Source organism: Odocoileus virginianus, chromosome 21, assembly GCF_023699985.2.
Source record: "Odocoileus virginianus isolate 20LAN1187 ecotype Illinois chromosome 21, Ovbor_1.2, whole genome shotgun sequence".
NCBI classification, from domain to species: Eukaryota; Metazoa; Chordata; class Mammalia; order Artiodactyla; family Cervidae; genus Odocoileus; species Odocoileus virginianus.
The window spans coordinates 53,288,405-53,304,361 of NC_069694.1; the positions used below are offsets into that span (position 1 = coordinate 53,288,405).

Below are 15,957 nucleotides of genomic sequence, written 5' to 3' on the forward strand. Positions count from 1 at the left end.
GGACTCAGTTTTATACCTTTTGCTACATGGCCGGTTACACGTTAGTAATTAGTTTTGCAACAGGTAGGTATGGAAGAATTAACAATTACAGCATGCAGGTTCAGGCACTACCATTAATCTAACTGAGACAACCTGACCTTTACTTCCAGTCTTTGTTTGCCATCGGTGAGGAGGGGGTTTCCTGGTTTTTCTTTAAGGATGGTTAACAGGGTTCAGGCCCAATCCACATCCTGCCTTGAAATGGCTGAGGGTCTTCAAGATGAAATCCCTCTTGCCCTCCCCCAACATTTTGAGAAACTTCTATACCGGTTTCCACAGTGGCTGAACCAATTTATATTCCCACCATCAGAGTTCCAGGGTTCTTTCTTTTCTCCACATCCTCATCAACATTTGTAACTGTAGCCATTTTGATGATAGCCATTCTGCCAGGTGTGAGGTGATATCTCATTATTTTGATTTTCATTTCTGTCATAATTAATGATAGTGAGCATCTTTTTATGTGGCTATTATCCACCTGTATGTCTTCCTTTGAAAAATAACTATTCAAGTCTTTGCCCATTTTTTGATTGAATTGGTTGATTTTTTTCTTTCTTTTTTTTTTTTCTGAGATTGTCTTTAATGAGCTGTTGGCTTAGATGATAAAGCATCTGCCTGCAATTCGGGAGACCGGGTTCGATCCCTGGGTTGGGACAACCCCCTGGAGAAGGCAATTGCAACCCACTCCAGTATTCTTGCCTGGAAAATTCCATGGATGGAGGAGCCTGGTAGGCTCCAAGAGTCGGACTCGATTGAGCGATTTCATTTTCACTTAGATATTTTGGATATCAACACTTTGTCAGTCTTATTGTTTGTAAATATTTTATCCCATTCCCTGGTTTGATTTTTGTTTTGTTAGTGGTTTCCTTTGCTGTGCAAAAGCTTTTAAGTTTAATTAGGTCCCATTTCTTTATTTTTGTTTTTCTTTCTTTTTGCTTCTGATGTGGCTTGGGCCTGAATCCTGTTAACCATCATTAAAGAAAACCCAGGAAACCCCCTCTTCACAGATGGCAAACAAAGATTGGAAGTAAAGGTCAGGTTGTCTCAGTTAGATTAATGATAGCACCTGAACCTACATGCTGTAATTGTTAATTCTTCCACACCTGCATGTTGTAAAACTAATTACTAATGTGTAACCAGCCAGAGCCAAAAAATATTGCCATGTTTCATGCCAAAAAGTGTTCTGCCTATGTTCTCTTCTAAGAGTTTTATGGGTTTTGGTCTTACATTTAGGTTTTTCATCTATTTTGAGTTTATTTTTGTATATGGTATGAGAAAAAGTTGTAATCTTATTCTTTACATGTTGCTGTCCAGTTTTCCCAGCACCACTTATTGACAAGACTGTCATGACTTTGTTACATGTTGCCTCCTTTGTTGTGTTGACTGACCATAGGTTTGTGAGTCTATTTCCAGATTTTCTATACTGTTCCATTGATCTGTATGTCTGTTTTATGCCAATACATGTTGCTTTGATCACCTGAGCTTCATAGGATAGTCTGGGAAGGTTGTATCTTCAGCTTTGTTCTTTTGCCTCAAGATTGCTTTGGTAATTCAGCAACTTTTCTGTTTCCATATGAATTTTAGGATAATTTGTCCTAGTTCTGTGAAAATGTCATGGGTGTTTCCATAGAGATTGTATTACATCTGTGCATTGCTTTGGGTAGTATGGACATTTTAAGAATATTACATCCAAACCAAGAGCACAGGCTATCTTTCTATTTCTTTTTATCAACTTCAGTTTCCTTCATCAGTAGTTAGTAGCATCCAGATTATGGATCTTTCATCTCTTTGGTTAAGTTTACTCCTAAGTATTTTAAGTTTTGATGCAATTTTAAACAGCACTTCTTTACTTTCTCCTTCTGATATTTAATTACTAGTGTATAAAGCAGCAGCAGATTTCTGCATGTTAATCTTGTATACTGCACCTTTACTGAATTCATAATGAATTTTTAAATATTTTTTTGGTGGAGATTTTAGAGTTTTCTATGTAAAGTTCACTTAAGCTGCTAATAGCAACAGTTTTATTCATTACCTTCTAATTTGAATGCCTTTTTTTCTTTTTTTTTTTTTTTTTCGGTCTGACTACTGTGGCTAGGATTCCAATACTACACTAAATAAACATGTCAGTAGTAAGCAATTTTGGCTTGTTCCTGAATTTAAAGGAAAGGCTTTCAGCTTTTGACCATTGCATATTATAGTGACTTGGGTTTTTGTAAATGGCCTTTATTATGTTGAGGTATGTTTGTTCTCTCCATCCCTACTTTGGTGAGGTTTTTCTTTTAATCAAGAATGGATGTTGAATTTTGTCAAATGATTTTTATGCACTTATTAAGATGATCATGTGGCATTTTTCTGACCTTTTGTTAATTTGTTGTATTACATTGATTGATTTGTGGATATCAAGTCATCTTTGAATCCCTGAAATAAAGCTAATTTGATCATGATGTATGATACTGGATATATATCAGATTTTGGAAATAACATCCTATGAAAGTGTTTGTTGCCCAGTCATGTCTGACTTTTCGGGATCCTATGTACTGTAACCTGCCAGGTCCCTCTGTCTATGAGATGTTCCAGGCAAAAAGACTGTAGTGGGTAGCCATTTCCTTCCCCAGGGGATCATCCTGACCCAGGGATAGAACCCATGTCTTCAGCATTGCAGGCAGATTCATATGAGTCATCAGGGAAGCCCCTAATACTGGAGACAGTTGCCACGCCCTCCTCCAGGGGATCCTCCCAACCTAGGGATCTGACCCAGGTCTCCTGTATTGCAGGGGGATTCTTTACCAACTGAGCTACTTAGATAACTATTGAGTTCAACTGGCCCTTTTAATCTCTCCTTGGATCCTGTTTGCTAATATTTTTCAGGATTTTTGTATCTTATATTTATCAAAGACAATTGGCCTGTGATGTTCTCTTTTTGTACTGTTTGTTTGGTTTTGGTATCAGGGTAATTGTGGCCTCATGGAACGCATTCAGAAATGTTATGAACTCTTCAATTTTTGGCTTAGTTTGATAAGGTTAGATATTAATTATTCTTTATATATTTGGTAGAATTTCCCTGTGAAGCCATATAGTCCAAGACTTTTGTTGGTTGGAAGTTTTATAATTACAAATTCAATTTGACTACTAGTATTCAGTTTGTTCAAATTGTCTTTGTTCTTGCTTCATTTCTTGGCAGGTTGTATGTTTCTAGAAATCTGTCCATTTCTTTTGGGTGTCCACTAGGTTGATGTATAACCCCGCATAGTCTTCTTTTCTGATTTTTCCTATCTCTGTGGTAATGGTTGTTATTTCTCCACTTTCATTTCTTATAATTTTTATTTGGGTGTTTTGTTTCCTTCTTAGTGAACCTGGCTAATGGTTTATCAATTTTATTTTTTCAAAAACCTCCATCTTGTGTTCATTTATCTTTCATATTATTTTTTAATTTTCTATTTATTTTCTGTCTCTCAATTCCTTAATTCTGCTTATTTGGGGCTTTGTTCTTCTTTTCCTAGTCTTTTAGGTGGTAGGTTAGGTTGTTAACTTGAAATTTTACTTGTTTCTTGAGGGATGCCTGTATCGCTATGAACTTCTCTCTTAAAATTGCTTCTGCTACATCCCATAGAGTTTGGAAAGCTGAGTTTCTATTTTCTTTTGTCTTGAGGTGTTTTATGAATTCTTTGATATCATCATTGATCCATCATTTTTGTAGTAGCTTGTTGTTTAGTGTTGAGAGGGTAATAGGCAGGAAGGCTAGGGGCCCCCAAACAGAGGAAATAGGCTGCAAGTGTCAGATGGTTTTTCTCTCTCTCTTCAGCAGCAGGAGGAAACAAACTATAAGTGTCAGATTTTTTTCTCTTCTGTATACAAAATTAAAAGGAGATTTCTTTTAAAATTCTGTGTTCCATGATAACACCTGGTTCCACCTGAACTTTTCCCAACCCTTGAGCTTTTCTTATGGAAATGTTTTTCTTAAGCTATGTTAATGAACTATATATTTACCTTAGATTCTTGTCTTTCTTCAAGTCAGTTCCACCTAAGACTCAGAGCGAACCTAAGACTCAGGACCGACTGGACAAACCAGTATATTTTAACCAACAAACCAGTATGTTTTACTCATTCAAATGTTCTCTTAAGCTATGTTAATGAGGCTATGTATTTGCTTGGAAACCTGCCTTTCTTCAAGATTTATATCAATATTTTATGGCCCAGGACAACTAACCTTGTGGCAGTATTATCTCAGAATGCATGTTATGGGTGAGGGGCCTGGTGCCACTCTCTGAGTTTTGGGACATTTCCTTTTTCTAATTAGCAACCTACTGGTAGGTATATAACTTCCTGCTATAGACTAGCAGGGGAGCACTCTTTCTGCCCCCTTCTGATGTCTATGTCAGAAGTGCTCTCTATCTCTTTTATGCTTTAATAAAACTTTATCACACAAAAGCTCTGAGTGATCAAACCTCATCACTGGCCCCAGATTGAAGTCTTTTCCTTCAGAGGGAAGAATCCTGGGTGTCTTTCATGGCTCAGCAACAACCTTTCAGTATTCACATACCTGTTCTTTTCCCAGTTTTATTTATGTCATTTGATTTCTAGTTTCATGCCATTTTGGTCAGTCAAAGTCCTTGATATAGTTTCTATCCTCAAATTTATTGAGATTTGTTCTGTGGCCTAGCATTTAATCTATCTTGAAGAGCATTTTATGGACACTTGAACATGTACTCTTCTGTTTTTGGATATAATGTCCTATAGGTACCTAGTGAGTTCAACTGGCCTATTGTTTCATTTAGTACCACCTTTTAAGAAAATTTAAAGAAAACCTTTTAAATTTCTGTCTAGATGATCTGTCCATTTATATATATCAAAAAAATAAACATAAAGGAACAAAAGCATACTGCTAAGGAACATCAAACCACAAGGGAAGAGGCAAAAAGAAGGAGAAATAAGCAGAGAAAAACTCAAAAAATAATTAGAAAACAAGTAATAAAATGTCAATAAGAGCATATCTATCAATAATTGCTTTAAATGTCAATGAATGATCCAATCAAAAGACACAGAGTGGATGATTGGATTTTAAAAAATTCTTTCTACTTACTCACTTCAAGGGATCACTTCACATCCAAAGACACACACAGACTAAAAGTGAAGGAATGGAAAAAGATATTTCATACAAATAAAAATGAAAAGAAAGGGGATAACAACACATTTCTTTTAAACAATTTCTAGAACAAAAGATGATGAAAGTCATTATATAGTGATAATGGACACAAGAGACAATCAATACAAGGAAAGGAGATAAAATCTGTTCCCATGTATATACCAAATATTAGGCACACCAAAACATATAAAACAAATACTAACAGACTTAAAGGGAGAAATGACAATAATACAATAATAGTAGGGGACTTTAAAACCACAGTTGTATTAAAGAACAGATACTCTGTCCATTATATCTACTATAGGATTTTTATTTTTTATTATCAAAGGGCTCATATATGATATGTTATTTGTTTCTCCTTTGTTTCTAAATAACAATCTTGCTAGGTAGAGTATCCTGGATTATAGATTTACCCTTCCAGCACTTTGAATATATCATGCCATCTCTCTTCTGGTCTGTAAAGCTTCCTTAAATCAGCTGATAGCTGAACAGAAATTTCTCTTGTGTATGACTATTTTTTTTCTCTCATTCTGTTTAGAAATCTTTTCTTATCTTTAACTTTTGCAGTTTTACTTATGATATTTCTTGATGTGTTTTTTAGGTATTAATCTTGTTTGGAACTCTCTATGCTCTCTGAACCTTAATATCTGTCTTTCTTCAGGTCCGTGTAGTTTTTTTTTTTTTGTTCGTGTAGTTTTGAGCCATAATTCCCTCAAACACATTTTTTATTCCTTCTATCTCTCTTCTCTGGGACCCCATTTTGTGTTTAATATTATCACAGAGATCTCTTAAACTGTTTTCATTTTTAATTAGTTTTTTTTTTGCTATTATGATTGGGTGATTTAAATGTATATTTTTGATGAGAAAAACATTTTATGGAATGAAATAGCTATATTTGAAAGATATTCAAAATAAGTATAAAATGAAGTATTCAAAAATGTAAAAGTAATGTATTTTGTATTTATTTAAGCAATCAAGTTTAATGAGTGATCACAATTAATTGACATACCTAAAATATTCATCATGTTTCATAAAAAACATACATAATAGCATTAAGGAACTTGTGTCTTAAATATGCTTTTATTTTTATAAGTGAAAATACTCCTTATTTTTAACTCCATGAAATCTACAATTTACTATTCTTGGAAAGGAAGAATAGATGCACATACTTCCTCTGCATATGCTTGATCAACTTTCCTAACATATGGGAAAACACCAGGCACCTGCCCACATCAGAAATAGTGCTTTGTGAGTGTCTCTGCCTGGAGTCCTCCCTTACAATATATGGGCATTTATCCCTTATCTCTTTATGTTGACTTTTGAATGTCACTTTCTCTTTTCCTGATCACTTTAAAGATAAAATTTCATCTCTACTATCAGGGTTGCTTTTAATTTTTTATGTACACTACTTACTTTCCTTATTTTGCTTCATAGTAGCAACCATACCAAATATAATACATGTTGTCTTTATTTGTTCATGGTCTACCTGCCCCCTCTAGTATATGACCCTTTTAGATTACAGATTTTATTGACTGTTTTGGTCATTGCTATATCCCTAAAGATCAGGACAGCTGCATGTTAAATGGTAAATGCCCAATGCATGCATATTTGTGGGAAATGATGTTGTTTTTATTTCTAATACTCAAATTTATTGATTAAAGAATTAAGTGAAGAATTCCCATTAGCTATAGGCTTAAAAATTCTGTCTTGAGATAAGAAATGTTAACTAGCTCATTCATATTTCATAAATATTGTATTATTTTTAGTCTAGTAAAATATATTATTAGAACACATAGATTAGAAAAATCAAATCTTAATAACTTTATATCCCAAGAAATCTGTCTTCATTAATTGAGGGATGCTTTGGAAACCAATACTGTTCTCCAATATCATTCATATCTTTCCCAAAACAAATAATATCTTACAAAAACACTTTTTGTTTAAAATCCTCTGTGAGATAAAATGTCATTAAGAGGAATGGTTAAAGACATAAACTCTAAAGCAGAAAGCCTCAGTTTAAAGCTCAGCTCTTCCATTTATTAGCTATATAGCATTGAAAGAGACCCTTAATCTCTCTGTCTAGTTCCCACAGCTGCAAAATAAGAATAAAATGAATCATTTAACTATTACTACCTCACATGATTGCTATGTGAATTTAATGAATCAATACAGGTAAAAGCCTGTAGAACAGTCTAGTGAATAGTATATAAATACATGCACACATTATAATGCACAGAATACTATTTTTCAGGATTAAAAAAAAAATTCTACCTCCCTATATCTCCCCTCCCTTCAAATTTAAGCATTAGCTTCCCAGACAGAATGTGATTTTTGGAGTCATGTATCAAAGGGCATATGAAGATAGAAGTGTGAAAAAGTAAATGAGTGGACTCAAAAGAGATTGCATGAAGCTGGACAATCAATTTAGTCTCAGTTTATGCATGAAAATGATGTATTTTTTTAAAAAAGAATACATCATAAAATCACAAGCTATGAATTTGAACCCTTGCTTTTCTTCTTGTGCCTCTTTGAGAAATTGATTTTCCTATGCTCAACAATAAATGGAGACAATTATACCTGCATTAAATAGCTTGAGTAAATTGCTGCAAGGATAACATATATTGCTACTAGTGAAAAGCAGTTTATGGTGATGGTAACCAACTTGCCTTTCTCTCCATGTCTTGCTATTGCATTTCAAGTTCAAAGAGGTTCATGATTTATAGAACTGCCCACTTCACCAGCTTGTCTTTTGTCCTGTCTTGATTGTTTATCTATTGTAAGGTTGTTCAGTTCAGTTCAATCACTCAGTCTTGTCTCACTCTTTGCAACCCCATGGACTGCAACATGCCAGGCCTCCCTGTCCATCCAAACTTATGTCCACTGAGTTGGTGATGCTATCCAACCATCCCTTCCTCTGTTGTCCCCTTCTCCTCCTGCCTTCAATCTTTCCCAGCATCAGGGTCTTTTCAAATGAGTCGGTTCTTCGAATAATGTGGCCAAAGTATTGGAGTTTCAGCTTCAGCATCAGCCCTTCCAATGAATATTCAGGACTGGTGTCCTTTAGGATGGACTAGTTGGATCTCTTTGCAGTCCAAGGGACTCTCAAGAGTCTTCAACCCCACAGTTCAAAAGCATCAATTTTTCGCCTCTCAGCTTTCCTTACAGTCCAACTCTCACATCCATACATGACTACTGGAAAAAACATAGCCTTGACTAGACGGACCTTTGTTGGCAAAATAATGTCTCTGCTTTGTAATATGCTGTCTAGGTTGGTCATAACTTTTCTTCCAAGGAGTAAGCGTCTTTTAATTTCATGGCTGCAGTCACCATCTGCAGTGAGTTTGGAGGCCCCCCAAAATAAAATCTGCCACTGTTTCCTCTGTTAGAACATACATAATTAACTGACAATTCTATGTGGTTTACAAGAGACATATCTAAAATGGAAGGACACAGGCAAGTAGAAGGTTAAGGATCAAAAAATTATAGCATGTAAATTCTAAATTAAACAAAACTAAAAAGTTCTTGCAGCTATATTGCTATCTAACAAAATAGACTTTAAGGATAAAATAAAGTGAAGCAGACTAAAATTATGGTCATTTTATAGTGACCATAATTATTTCAGAAGGAAAATACAGCAATTTTAATTTAGCTTACACTTAAGAATGTCACTGTAAATCTGTTTAAGTGCAGGTTCTGTCATTTTGAGCTTGAGAAATAAACTCTATCTCAAATAAGAAGAAAATGTAGGAAAGCTACTGATTAGCTCATTAGGCTGGCAGGAAGATTACAAAATTAGATACACAGAAAGAAAGACAGCAATGCTAAGTTTCAACTACTGCATCATGATTATAATGCAAGGGACAGTCAGGTTACAATGTCATGTGGACACAGCTGTAACAGCTGACCCCAACACTATGGCTGGATATAGCTGCTGACACCACTGGATTTTCTGGGCAATTCTGGAGGAGCTACATGGGTGAGTGAATCCTAGACCTTTCTCATCACTTTAAAAAGGAGCCCAAGAATCCTAATCATCAAATCCTTTCTGGCTAGAAATTGATAGATACATACAAACACATATAAAATTTTTCTAAATGGATAGTAATTGAGAAAATTTAAAAAATACATACAAGTAAAAATTTGCTTTTGCAAATAACAGAACAAACATGGCCTCTACAAACTACAGCACAAGGCTAAAGTATTCAACTTTCATGGAAATTACTACCCTGAAGGATTTCAACTTCTTTTTCCATGCCTAGCCTGAATGGATTCCTGACTTATTCATTGATCATTAGGGAAGGTGGCAAAATATCCTTAAATAATTCAAAGTGCAAAATCCAGTCTCCAAAACAATTAATAGATTGTCTCAATTTTCTTCCACTTTTATCAAGCCACTATTGATATAGAATTCTGTGATCCTTTGGCCTAAAATAGTCACCATAGCAGGGCTTGCAATTTGGCAGGATAAAAGACAAGCTGATAGCCATTCCTCAAACAAGCATAGACTGCCCTTCCAGTGCTAAACTGAATTTGACATTTAATTTAAAAGGTATTTTAATGTAGATTCACACACACACACACACACATTCTGCTATTACAAAATCAGTGTTATCTTACCTGAACCACAAAAAAAAAAAAAAAAAAAAGAATCTCCTGATATCCAAGAGGCAGATTTTTTTGTAAGAAATATAATTATGGCTCTATAATCATGAATCTTGATAGATTTAAAAATAATATATTATAACTAGTTTACTATTGTAATGGGTCTCATCACTACAGAAAATAATAACTAGTAAGAATCAAGAAGGAATTACTATAAGTACAGAATTCAAATTCCTGTTGCTATAATTATTTACCAACTTAAGTAAAAGGATGTGTAAGTGTGCATGTGCACAACTGTTATAACACATTAATGAACAGGAATCATAAATATATCAAAAAGCATTGCATTAGTTTTATTTTTAAGAAGGAAAACCTTAATTTTCTATTGAGGATTATTTAGAGAAATAGGAATAGCATTATATTTGGTTTTACAGAACAACTAGCACATAAATTCTGAACAAAACATATTTAATAAGTAAAAGAAAATATAGTGTCACTATATGACCTATTCAATCAAATAAGGCAGCGGCATAATCTAAAAGCATCAAATTGACTAAAATAGCAATTTTCAGTATACCCTGCACCATCTTGCCCATGAAATCAGCCATTTGGCATCCAGAGTCAGCCAACATCTGGTCTTGTCCCAGTTGGTTGAATCATGATGTGAAACTGACTAAGGAATTGAAGCATCTCAGGTTTGGTATGGGGGCTTGTGGGGAGATTTGAGGGAGGAGTATAAACAATCCCTCATGGATGCCAAGGAATTATTGTACTTCTTTTCAGTATACTGTCTTACCATATTACATTTTGTTAGGAAAATAAAAAGAAAAATTCCATTAATTCCAAATTAGTTACATTTTTAGAAACTATACTAAAATTGGAGTCATTGAAGGAGAAAAGCAGCAAAAGCCATTAACTGTAATTTTTAGTACATCTTTGCTATATTAGAACAGTTTAAAAAATAAAAAGATGCCTCTGTGAAAACAAGAAACAAACATTAATAAGATAGATTGCAGAAGGTTATTAGTGTTTGGGATGACTTGGTTCTAAACATTATTGAATAAACTGTTGAAATTTTTGGCCAGCATGGAGAAACTGAGGTTGCCTTAATCATAGGACTGGATGCAGCATAATTAAGACTGGGGCTGTAATTAAGCCCATGATGAATACTTGAATGTTTGTTGAATGAGTGAATAGCCACTGGTTGACCAATTTGGATTTATCAAGAGTTCAGAGAAGAAAAGTTGCATTGGTAGTGTCACTGGAAATTTTTCAGTCTATCAGCATCTTTTACCAAATACACTTCTATTATTTTCTTTCCTTCCATGTTATTAATTTCAGTAAAGTTTCAGGAATACAAAAGCAACATTGAAGTATCAGTTGCATTTCTATACATTAAGCATAAACTCTCAGGAAAAAAAAAGAAATTAAGAAAACAATAATTTTTATAATAACATCAAAAAGAATAAAATACTTGAGGATGAATTTAACCAAGGAAGTGAAAGACTTGTACATTGAAAACTACAAGACATTAAGGAAAGACATTGTAGAAGACACACGTGAATGGAAAAATAGTGTGTGTTCACAGATTGCTATTGTTGTTCAAGTCACGTCTGACTCTTTTTGACCCTGTAGCCCACCAGGTTCCTCTGTCCATGGGATTTCCCAGGCAAGAACAATGGAGTGGGTTGCCTTTTCCTTCTCCAGATGCTCTTCCAGACCCAGGGATCGGTTCTGCATCTCTTGCATTGGCAGGCAGTTTCTTTACTGCTGAGCCAACAGGAAGGTCTGTTGGAGGAATTAGTAATATTAAAACATCTGTACTAGAAAAGTGATTTACAGAATTAATAAAATCCATGGCAAAATTTCAATGGCATTTTTCACAAATGTTGGAAAAATAATCCTAAGAATCAAAAGAAACCACACAAGATTCAAAATAGCTAAAGCAATCTCGTGAAAGAAGAAAAAAAGAGGCATCATACTTTAAATTTTCTATTTGTATTACAAAGCTATAATAATCAAAACAGTATGATACTGTTATATAAAGAAACACATAGACCAATAGAACAGAATGAAGAACCCTCAAATAAACCCACATATGTATAATCAAATGATCTTTAACAAAGGTGTCAAGAATATAAAGTGGGGAAAAGACAGCTTCTTCAATGAATACTGTTGAGAAAACTGGATATTCATATACAAAAGAATGAAATTGGAATCTTACACCATATACAGAAATCAACTTAAAATGAATTAAAAACTTAAACATAAGCCTTTAAATTGTAAAACACCTAGAATAAAAAAATAAAAATAATTTCTAGCTTGGTCTTTACAATGAATTTTTTATATGACACAAAAACACAGGAAACTAAGAAAAATGAACAAAGGAAGTAATCAATAAAATTTCCTATGGAATGAGAGAAAATATTTGCAAACCATATGTCTGATAAAGAACTAATATCCAAAATATGTAAGAAAATTCTATCACTCAGTAACAAAAACTAAGCACATTAAAAATGAGCAACTGGAGAAAGGAGAACCAGCAGGCTAGTGGCTGTTGGTCCTGCACCTCCTCCTACGGCCGCATCCCCGCTGCCGCCACGCGCTGAGGTCTCCTCCTCCGGGATGAGGCTCCCAACTTCAAGGCAGTAGTACCGTCAGCGCATCCGTTTCCATAACTATCTGGGAGACTCATAGGGAATTCCCTTCTCCCACCCTCGGGACTTTACCCCATTCTGTACCACGGAACTCGGCCGAGCAGCAAAGCTGGCACCAGAATTTGCCAAGAGAAACGTTAAGATGACTGCCCTTTCCATAGACAGTGTGGAAGGCTATCTTGCATGGAGCAAGGATATCAACGCTTACAATTATGAAGAGCCACAGAAAAGTTACCTTTTCCCATCACTGATGATAAGAATCGGGACCTTGCTATCCAGTTGGACATGCTGGACCCAGCAGAGAATGACGAAAAGGGCATGCTTGTGACCGCTCATATGGTGTTTATTTTTGGTCCTGATAATAAACCGAAACTATGCATCATCTACCCAGCTACCACTGGCAGAAACATTGATGAGATTCTCAGAATAATTATCTCTTTCCAGCTGACAGCAGAAAAGAAGGAGGTCACCCCAGGTGAATGGAAGAACGGGGACAGCATGATGGTCCTTCCAACCATCCCTGAAGAGGAAGCCAAAAAGGAGTCTTTCCCTAAAGGAGTCTTCTCACCAAAGAGCTCCCATCTGGCAAGAAATACCTCTATTACACCCCCAGCCATAGGCTCGCCATGGAGTTGGTGCTGGAGCTGCCCACTTCACACCGTGAGCCAGAGGACGACAGCTGTCCATCGTGTTTCCCCGAAACAGTCCATTAAAAACATCCTGGTGTGATCACAGCCAAGGTCCTTAGGTTGCTATACTACCGCTTATTAAATGAAAGCGGTTCTGAAATTTTCTTGGGATCCTTTGTGCCTTCAGTAGCTTTCTCCTCTGTTCATATATCTTCGCACTCTCTGCTGACTCTCTTCGAAATTTGAGACTCATCTTGGATCTCTGCAGGGTTTATAACCAAGAAGTGATATCAGTTTATGGTCGAAAAAGCCTGCTTTGCTCCATTGTAGTGTCGGCCAAAATGGTCATCTCACTTTTTAAAACCTGAATGAACGTTTTGGCCAACCCAATAGAATGACTATCAGGGGTTTGTTTTTTGGGGTGTTTGTTTTTTAGCTATTCTAATCAAATCCTCTGTTACCCATTTTGGGAAGGAATACAACTTGAGGTTCAACTTCCTCTGTGCAGATTTACATGTGTAACCTAAGAATTTAAGATTAATCTGGAAGTTCTTCAGTATTCCATGTTTTGATCACAACTGGGGAGAAAAGATTTTTTTTTTTTTTTTTTCAAATTCAGTACTTTTCTAGTAGATAAATGAAAGATGAGCCTGGGGAGAGAATCTTTAAATTTTTTGCTATCAAGAAAATTTTTCAGTAAATTTCTACTGAAAACAAGAAGCTACAGAAAAGGTTCCACTTGCCTACCAGGGAGGTTATCAGAAGGCATGAGCAGAATGACAGGCCAGGTGCCTTTCCGACAATCTCTGGATGTCAGTCTGCTCTGTGATAAAGTGCATGTGAAAAGGGCTGACCTAGGAAGAGGAAAGAGGAGGCCTGAAAATGTCTTCTATTGGTCTATTCTTGCAGTGGGGGAGGGAGATGTTTTTCTGAATTTTGCTTCTTAGGGATCAGCAAATAAATCCTTTGTCAAAAACATGGGGGGGAGAAATGAGCAACTGAATAGACATGTCTCGTTGAAGAAGACATGTGCTCTTTGGTGAACATGTGCTCAACATTACTAATCACCAGAGAAATACAAACCAAAACAACTGAGATATCACCTCAGTCATCTTCAGTTCAGTTCACTTCAGTCGCTCAGTCGTGTCCGACTCTTTGCAACCCCATGAATCGCAGCACGCCAGTCCTACCTGTCCACCTCCAACTCCCAGAGCTTACTAAAACTCATGTCCATTGAGTTGGTGAGGCCATCCAGCCAATTCATCCTCTGTCATCCCCTTCTCCTCCTACCCCCAATCCCTCCCAGCATCAGGGTCTTTTCCAATGAGTCAACTCTTTGCATCAGGTGGCCAAAGTATTGGAGTTTCAGCTTCAGCATCAGTCCTTCCAATGAACACTTAGGAGTGATCTCCTCAGACAACCATTTTGTCTTTTTGCATTCCTTTTCCATGGGGATGGTCTTGATCCCTGTCTCCTGTAGCATGTCACGAACGTCCGTCCATAGTTCATCAGGCACTCTGTCTATCAGATCTAGTCCCTTAAATCTATTTCTCACTTCCACTGTATAGTCATAAGGGATTTGATTTAGGTCATACCTGCATGGTCTAGTGGTTTTTCCTACTTCCTTCATTTTAAGTCTGAATTTGACAATGAGGAGTTCATGATCTGAGCCACAGTCAGCTCCAGGTCTTATTTTTGCTGACTGTATAGAGCTTCTCCTTCTTTGGCTGCAAAGAATATAATCAATCTGATTTTGGTGTTGACCATCTGGTGATGTCCATGTGTAGAGTCTTCTCTTGTGTTGTTGGAAGAGGGTATTTGCTATGACCAGTGTGTTCTCTTGGCAAAACTCCATTAACCTTTGCCCTGCTTCATTCTGTACTCCAAGGCCAAATTTGCCTGTTACTCCAGGTGTTTCTTGACTTCCTACTTTTACATCTTAGAATGGCTATTATTAAAAGGTCAAAAAGATAAAAAATGTTGGTGAGAAAGTGGAGCATAGGAAACTCTGATATACAGTTAGTAAGAATATACATTGGCAGCCATTCTGGAACACAGTATGGAAGGTTCTCAAAAAACAAAAATTGCAGTACTATGTGATCCAGCAATCTCCCTTCTGGGTATATAACCAAAGGAATTGTCATCCGGACCTCAAAAGATAGCTGCACTCCTGTGTTCATTGTACCATTAGCTATCACAATAGTCAAGATATAGAAATAAAGTAAATGTCTATCAATGAATGAATGAATAAAGAAAATTTAGTGTACACGTAGAAGGGAATATCATTCAAACTTTAAAAAAAAAGAAAATCATGCAATTTACAACAACAGTATCCTAGGTAAAAAATAAACCAGACATGAAGACAAACACTGCATCATCTCTTTTCTGTGTGGAATCTAAGGTAGTAATATGCAGAAGCAGAGAGTAGAATACTGGTTGCCAGGGGACTCACAAAGAGAGAAATGAGGTGATGGTCAGAGGGTACAAAGTTTCAGTTATGCAGGATAAGTAAATTCTCAAGATCTGCTATGCAGCATAGTGCTTATAGCTAACAATGCTGTATTGTATACTTAAAATTTGCTGAGGCAATCGTGTCTTGCTACACATTAAAAAAAAATATTAATAAAAGAAACCTTGTGAGGTTCTGAGTATATTTATGACCTTGGTTGTATTGAAGGGTAGCAGAATATATGCTGTCCCAAAATTTGACTATAGGTATTTAGAACATGCCAAACCCAAATATGCTGCTTTAGTATATTGATTATTTTGATCTATATGTATTTGAAAAACACCTAATTCAGGGAGAAGCTTTCCCTGAACTCTCTGTATCTGCCTAAAGACAGATCCTTTAAAAGAACTCAGTTGTCATAAATCTCCATTCTGAGAGTTT

The 15,957-nt window shown here is 35.9% G+C and overlaps 1 pseudogene; it reads left to right on the plus strand.

Moving 5' to 3' along the window:
- The first annotated feature begins 26 nt into the window (after positions 1 to 26).
- Positions 27 to 13,151, plus strand: LOC110135500 (peroxiredoxin-6 pseudogene; annotated as a pseudogene).
- The last annotated feature ends 2,806 nt before the right edge of the window (positions 13,152 to 15,957 follow it).